We start from the raw sequence: 8,465 nt of genomic DNA on the forward strand, positions 1-8,465 counted from the left end.
GCTCTGTTCAGTGAGATTTCAGGTGGTTTCCAGTGATGGCTGTTTTGTACTTTAGTTGTAGTTTTGAAGTCTCAGCGTCATTACCTTAAGTTTCAAACTTAGAATTCCTATCAAAGGAGCTTAAAGTTGTAGGCATCCTTCTGGAAACTAATCAGTTTAGGACCTAGAGTGTGTGTCACATGTCTATGTGTAGAACAACCAGTGCGGCTAGGAAAGCACAGTTAAAAAAATATTGCACAAAGCATGGAAGCTGCCGTGAACATTATGTTGTTGGAGTGAGGACATGACCATTGATACAAAAGGAGGGAATAAGGATGAGTTTGGTTTTTTTTAATCCTCACCCAAGAATATGCTTACTGATTTTAGAGAGAGGAAGGAAGAGGGAGAGAAAGATAGAGAAACATCAATGTGAGAGAGAAACCTCTAACGGTTGCTCCTGTACATGCCCTGACAATGGATCAAACCCACAATCTAGGTATGTGTTCTGACTGGGAATCGAACCCTCAACCTTTTGGTGTACTGGATGACACTCCAACCAACTGAGCCATGCAGACAGGGCAAGTTTTAAAGTTTAAGTTTTAGTATGGGAAACACTTTCTTCATCAGACTTTTCAAAACTGCGCTACTTACTACTTGCAACATGTTCCCATCCCAATAACACTGTTTATACTAATTCTGTGCCATCATAGAAATTGTCATATGGCCTCATGTGATCTTACATTCTTATCTCCTCACATTGTGAACTACTTGAGTTTGTACGTTTTCTTCATCCTGTGATTATAGTAGTACGGACACATTTTATCTGCTCACTACACATTTTTAATAAGTGAATGAACAATCTTATACATTGATACAAGTACAATTTATACATCCTTTCTATATTTTATTTCTCCCCTCCTTTTTCCATCATTTTTTCATAGTGTGCTCTAAAGCCAACTTTTTCCATAAAAATGCATACACATACTCTCTGTTACATTGGCTTGCATTATTTTCTTCAGAACACTACTCACTCTCCTAAATTATCTTACTTTGATTCACATTCTTATTTAACAATGCTTCTCCCATTACAGGAATGGAAGTTTTATGGTATCTGGGTCTTGTCTTATTTATCTCTGCATTATTAATGCCTCGAACAGTATCACTATGTAGTATGTGTTTTCTAAATAAATTAATTAATAATACATGGGAAATACCATACAGATACTGGCCTTGGGAGATTATTATTTTATTGTGAATAAAGAGACTTGCAATTAGGCACACACAAATATTGTGGAGGTTGAAATGTACATTAAATTATTTCTTGGTGGTGTAACCTGGAAGATTTTGTTATACTTGACATTTGAATGAGTCTGGGAAGATGGATTGAACTTGTCTGGTGGAGCTAAGGGTGAAAGGGAATACCAAACAGAAATATCAGCGCAAATATGTGATTGAAGTGAAGCAGGCAGGCACAAGTATTTAATGGATTGGACAGAGAAATAGGATGCTAGAAGGTGAACGCTGAAGAATGAGATTGGAAATAATATGAAGCAAGACCTTGGAGAATTTTGAATCACAAGCAAGGAAACTGTATTTATTCTTTAAATGCTGAAGAAAAATGGATAATTTTTGATCAGATAACAATTACTTAATTATAATCCTAGGTATTGTTAACAGATATTTCCAGTATTGACTTTCTAGAAGAAAATATTAGTTAGCAATACTTAGGGTAGCAATGCAATCATTGGAGACTTGCTAAAAAGCAATTGTTGGGATCAAGATGAAAGATAATGAAAGTGTTAACTAGGAGAGAGAGGATGGAATAAATATGCGGGAAGGTATGAAAATATTATTGAGGGAAGATAAAATATAATTGGCAACAAGTTATAACAGCAAGCAAGGAGGGCCCTGAGGTTTTGAGCTTTGGTGACTGGGCAGATGCACGTAGCATGACAGGAAATAAAGAAAATATATAACGAAAGAAGTTTGAGAGGAAAGGTACATCGTGTTTTACAGGGGTCATAGGACATCTGGAGTTACCCAGAAGCAAGGACTTAAAATTCAGGACTGGAGAACAGATAAGGCAAGGATGGAAATATAAATTTTAGCAGTTACGCACATATATGTGAAAATTAAATTCAGCTCTGGTGAGATGGTTCAGATTAAACATATAAAGAGAGAGGAGAAAAGGGCCCATAACAGATCTGTGGGGGATTTTTACTCTTTATTATTCATTGTAGGCTAAGAGTGAAGTAAGAAAAATGTTTCTGAAGTAAATAAGGTATTATTATCATAAAGTGATTGCATTATAGAAATAACCTAGTAGAATATAGTGGTAGATAGATTTGTCTGCATAGTTTTTCTTCCAAAGCAACTTGCTTTTTAAAAAGTTGACAGAATTTTTTTTTTATTGCCATCAATTCTTTACTTAGCAGTGAAAACAGGATGGCTCCCTTGTGGGGGCTCTGTACTAGGTTTGGCATTTGTTTACACTCCCCCTATATACCCCTACTACCGCCAACCATGACTAAAATAACTCGCAGAGGTGATTGTTAGGCTATTAAAAGAGGATGCCGGAAATCAATATTAGAATATAATGTAATTCACATTTTGAATTTTGTTAATTTGCTGTGGAAGATTCATTCATTTGTTCATTTAGCAAACAAATAATAATTACCACTGATTACAGTTTATTTGCTCACCAGACTAGACTCTTACCACTTGGAGGAAATATGCAGTTCATTCAAAGACATTGGGATATCCTCAATGTTAATGAAGTCATTCTTTTTTTATTTATTTATAGATTTTATTAGGGTAGTCATTCTTTATTTATTTTTAGAGAGAGGAGAGGGAAGAAGAAAGAGAGGGAGAGAAACATCAATGTGTGGTTGCCTCTTGAGCACCCCCTACTGGGGACCTGGCCCACAACCGAGGCTTGTGCCCTGACTGGGAATCAAACTGGTGACCCTTTTGTTTGCAGGTGTTGCACTCAATCCACTGAGCTACACCAGCCAGGGCTAATGAAGTCATTCTTAAAGAACTAGACAACTGTAGTTTGGGGACATTTTTAAATTTGTTTTGAGGGTACTAATGTTGAAAAATTTAGCATAAGACCATGAAACAAATATGAAAATAGTTGCAAAGAAGCTTTAGAGGAACAAATATGAAAATAGTTGCAAAGAAGCTTTAGAGGAACAAATACAACATGTAAAATCATTCTGATGTCATTTTGTTCAGTTAAAGAAGTGCAGAGAAATTTAATATTAAAAACGTTTTCTGTGGTATTTGATTTTTTTCCTTTTTATTTCACAGGGGTCTTTTCTTAATGAAAATAATCTATATTACTATAAAAGTTATTATAGCTCATTTAGATCTTTTTGCAAATTCATTCTTGTTACTCAGTTGTCTTTCACATCACATGACTATATAACTATTCCCTAACCACAATTCAAATAAGAAGTTTTAAAATTTGCAGAATAAACACTTTAGCCAAATGAGTCCAGCTACTCTGAAGACCAAAAGGAATAGTGGCTTAAAGCAAAAAAACACAACAAAACAAAACATTAGAGTTATTAGTGGTTTGTGTTTTATATAAAATTGAAAGCATATTAAATATAAATCTTAATTTAAAGTCCTGCATAATGTGTAATGAGTTTCTATATTTTCAAATATATTAAATGTTAATGTCATTTTTTCCTATTAAGTGCAAACTCTTAAAATACAATACTAACATATGTAACAATGTTATTATTTTTTACTTCTGTTTCATTTTATTTATTTTTTCACATTTTTAATTTTTGTCCAAGTACAGTTGTCTTCATTTTACCCCCAACACTCACCCGCACCCCAGCCATTCCCACTTCCCATCCTTGATCCTACCCCTCTTTGATTTTGTCCGTGTGTCCTTTATAGATCTTCCTGAAAACCCTTCTCCCTTCCCCCTCCCCCATTATCCCCTCCTACCTCCCCTCTGGTTACTGTCAGTTTGTTCTTAACAAATGTAATATATGCTAAGGCATAAACAATGTCATGTGATCACATATACAGTCCTTTGATTAGATATGTAAATTTGTCTTATTAGTTTTCAAATTATATAGTCTTGTATAAATGTAATATTTACCTTCCACTCAGTGGTCTAATTTCATATATATTTCCCAAATGCAAATATTTAGATTAATTCAGACAGAAGTGTACAAGTTTGCTTCTGTTCAGAATACTTAAACTTTTTATTTATTATTTATTTATTTATTTATTTACCTTGTTGTTCAATTAAAATTGTCTGCATTTTCCCCCCATCACTCCCCCCTACCCCAGCCAACTCCCCTTCCCTCCCTTGTTTCCACTCTGCCCCTTGTTTTTGTCCATGTGTCCTTAATAGTAGTTCCTGAAAACCCTTCTCATTATCCCTTCCCACTTCCCTTCCGGTTACTGTCAAATTGTTCTTTCTTTCAGTGTCTCTCATTGTATTGCACTTGCTTTTTTCTTTTGTTGATTAGGTTCCAGTTAGAGGTGAGATCATATGGTATCTGTCCCTTACTTCCTGGCTTTTTCACTTAGCATAATGCTCTCCAGTTCCATCCATGCTGTTGCAAAGGGTAGGAGCTCCTTCTTTGTCTCTGCTGCATAGAATTCCATTGTGTAAATGTGCCATAGTTCTTTGATCTACTCATTTACTGATGGGTACTTAGGTTGCTTCCAGCACATGGTTATTGTAAATTGTGCTGCTATGAACATTGGGATGCATAGGTTATTTTGGATTGGTGTTCCAGGGTTCTTAGGATATAGTCCAGCAGTGGAATTGCTGGGTCAAAAGGCAATTCCATTTGTAGTTTTCTGAGGAAATTCCATATTGTTTCCCACAGTGGCTGCACCAGTTTGCATTCCCACCAACAGGGCACTAGGGTTCCCTTTTCTCCTCATCCTCTCCAACAGTTGTTGATTTGTGTATGATGGCCATTCTCAGCCATGTGAAGAGGTATCTCACTGTGGTTTTAATTTGCATCGCTCTGATGGCTAGTGATGCTGAGCATCTTTTCATATGACTCTGGGCCCTCTGTATGTCCTCCTTGGAACAGTGTCTGTTCAAGTATTTTGCCCATTTTTTGATCGGGTTGTTTGTCTTCCTAGAGTGGAGATGTGTGAGGTCTTTTATGTATTTTGGAGATCAAACCCCTGTCCGAGGTATCATTGGCAAATATGTTTTCCCATACTGTTGGTTCTCTTTTCATTTTAATGCTGTTTTATTTAGCCATACAGAAGCTTTTTAATTTGATGAGGTCCCATATGTTTATTTTTTCCTTTATGCCCTTTGCTTTAGGGGACATATCGGTGAAGATTTTGCTGCGTGGAATGTCTGAGACTTTCCTGCCGTTGTTTTCCTCTAGGACTTTTATGGTGTCATGACTTATATTTAAGCCTTTTATCCACCTTGAATTTATTTTTGTGTATGGTGTAAGTTGGTGATCGTTTCATTTTTGCATGTAGCTGTCCAGCTCTCCCAACACCATTTGTTGAAGTGGCTATTTTTACTTCATTTTATGCTTCTCCCCCCTTTGTCAAATATTAATTGACCATAGAGACTCGGGTTTATTTCTGGGCTTTCTATTCTGTTCCATTGGACTATGTGTCTTTTCTTCTGCCAGTACCAGGCTGTTTTGATTACAGTTCACTTGTAATACAATTTGATATCAGATATTGTGATTCCTTCTACTTTATTCTTCTTTCTCAAAATTGCTGCAGCTATTTGGGGCCATTTATGGTTCCATTTAAACTTCTGCAATGTTTTTTCTATACCTGTGAAATATGTCATGGGTACTTTCATAGGGATTGCGTTGAATCTATAAATTGCTTTGGGTAGTATGGCCATTTTGATGATGTTAATTTTCCCAATCCATGAGCATGGTACATGCTTCCATTTGTTTGTGTTACTTAATTTCTCTCTTCAGTGTTGTGTAGTTTTCTGAGTACAGGTCTTTTACCTCCTTGGTTAGGTTTATTCCTAGGTACTTTATTTTTCTTGTTGCTATATCAAATGGGATTTTTTTCCCTGATATCTGTTTCTGCAGTTTTGTTGTTGGTGTACAGGAATGCCTTTGATTTCTGAGTATTGACTTTGTATCCAGCTGTTTTGCCAAATTCATTTATTAGGTCAAGTAGTTTTTGAGTGGAGTCTATAGGATTTTCCATGTACACTATCATATCATCTGCAAACAGTGACAGTTTCATTTCCTCCTTTCCAATTTGGATGCCTTTTATTGCTTTTTCTTGTCTGATTGCTGTGGCTAGGATTTCCAGTACTATGTTGAATAGGAGTGGTGAGAGAGGTCATCCTTGTCTTGTTCCTGATCTTAGTGGGAAAGCTCTAAGTTTTTGTCCATTGAGTGTGATGTTGGCTGTAGGTCTCTCACATATGGCCTTTATTATGTTGAGGAAAGCTCCCTCTATTCCCACTTTGCTGAGTGTTTTTATCAGAAAAGGGTGCTGTATCTTATCAAATGCTTTTCCCACATCTATTGATATGATCATGTGATTTTTGTCTTTGCTGTTGTTGATGTGATGTATTATTTTTTTTGATTTGCGAATATTGTACCATCCTTGCATCCCTGGGATGAATCCCACTTGGTCATGGTGGATGATCTTTTTAATGTATTGCTGGATGCGGTTTGCCAATATTTTGTTGAGGATTTTAGCGTCTATGTTTGTCAGCGGTATTGGCCTGAAGTTTTTTTTCTTTGTTATGTCTTTATCTGTTTTTGGGATTAGGATGATGCTAGCTTCATAAAAAGAGTTTGGGAGTTTTCCATCTTCTTGGATATTTTGGAATAGTTTGTGAAGGATAGAGGTTAGCTCTTTTTTTTTTGTTTTAAGATTTTATGTATTTATTTTTAGAGAGAGAGGAAAGGAAGAAGAAAGAGAGGGAGGGAAACATCAATGTATGGTTGCTTCTTACGTGTCCCGTACTGGGGACCTGGCCTGCAACCCCGGCATGTGCCCTGACTGGGAATCAAACCGATGACCCTTTGGTTCACAGGCCCACGCTCAACCCACTGAGCCACACCAGGCAGGGCAGCTGTTCCTTAAATGCTTTGTAAAATTCTCTGGTCCTGGGCTTTTGTGTGTCCGGAGTTTTTTGATTACTGCTTCAATTTCATCAGCTGTTATTGGTCTCTTCAGGCTTTCTGCTCTTCTTCATTCAGTTTTGGAAGATTATATTTTTCTAGAAATTTGTCAATTTCACCTAAGTTTTCAAATGTCTTGGCATATAGTTCTTTGTAATAATTTCTTACAATCTTTTGTATTTCTGTGGTATCAGTTGTAATCTCTCCTCTTTCATTTCTGATTGTGTTTATATGGGTCCTGTCTCTTTTTTTCTTCATGAGTCTGCTTAAAGGCTTGTCAATTTTGTTCATCTTTTCAAAGAACCACCTCCCGGATTTATTGATCCTTAGAAATGTGCTTTTAGTCTCTATGTCATTAATTCTGCTCTGATCTTGGTTATTTCCTTCCTTCTATTTGCTCTGGGATGTCTTTGTTGTTGTTCCTCACATTCTTGTAGGTGTACAGTTAGGTCGTTTATCTGAAATGTTTCTATCTTTTTAAGGTAGGCCTGTATTGCTATGAACTTCCCTCTCAGGACTGCCTTTGCTGTGTCCCATAGGTTTTGGGTTGTTGTGAGTTCATTTTCATTTGTTTCCAGAACCTTTTTGATTTCTTCCCTAATCTCATTCTTTACCCATTCATTGTTTCACAGCATGCCATTCAAACTCCATGAGTTTGAGTGTCTTGGTTTTTTTTCCTTGATGTCGGTTTCTAGTTTCAGTCCCTTGTGGTCAGAAAATGCTTGATATGATTTCAATTTTCTTGAATTTGTTGAGGCTTGTTTTTGTCCTATCATGTGTTCTATCTTTGAAAATATTCCATGTGCATTTGAAAAGAATGTATATTTTGCTTATTTGGGATGAAAAGCTTGGTATATGTCAGTTATCCCTTCTGGGCCTTTTGGCTAAGATCAAGTGTAGTATCTGTTCTTATCAGTTTATATATGTCAATTAAGTCCATTTGATCTAAGGCATTGTTCAATGCCACAATATCTTTGTTGATATTTTGTTTGGAAGACCTGTCCATTTTTGACAGTGGGGTGTTAAAGTCCCCTACTATAATTGTGTTGCTGTCATTATCTTTCTTGACGTTCTCCAAGATTTTCTTTATGTATTTGGGTGCTCCTATGTTGGGTACATATATATTTACAATGTTTATGTCTTCTTGGTGGATTCTTCCTTTGAGTATTATGAAGTGACCTTCTGGGTCTTTTTTTATGGCCCTTCTTTGGAAGTCTATTTTGTCTGATGTGAGTATTGCTACCCTGGCTTTTTTTTCGTGTCCATTTTCTTGGGATATTTGTTTCCAGCCCTTTACCTTCAGTCTGTGTAGGTCTTTTGTTCCGAGGTGGGTCGCTTGTAGGCAGGTATGTGTGGGTCGTGCTTTCT

At 36.5% G+C, this 8,465-nt stretch overlaps 1 pseudogene; it reads left to right on the forward strand.

Moving 5' to 3' along the window:
* The first annotated feature begins 7,961 nt into the window (after nt 1–7,961).
* LOC112296442 (U2 spliceosomal RNA) lies at nt 7,962–8,100 on the forward strand (annotated as a pseudogene).
* The last annotated feature ends 365 nt before the right edge of the window (nt 8,101–8,465 follow it).

Source organism: Desmodus rotundus, chromosome 4 (assembly GCF_022682495.2).
Source record: "Desmodus rotundus isolate HL8 chromosome 4, HLdesRot8A.1, whole genome shotgun sequence".
Taxonomy (NCBI): domain Eukaryota; kingdom Metazoa; phylum Chordata; class Mammalia; order Chiroptera; family Phyllostomidae; genus Desmodus; species Desmodus rotundus.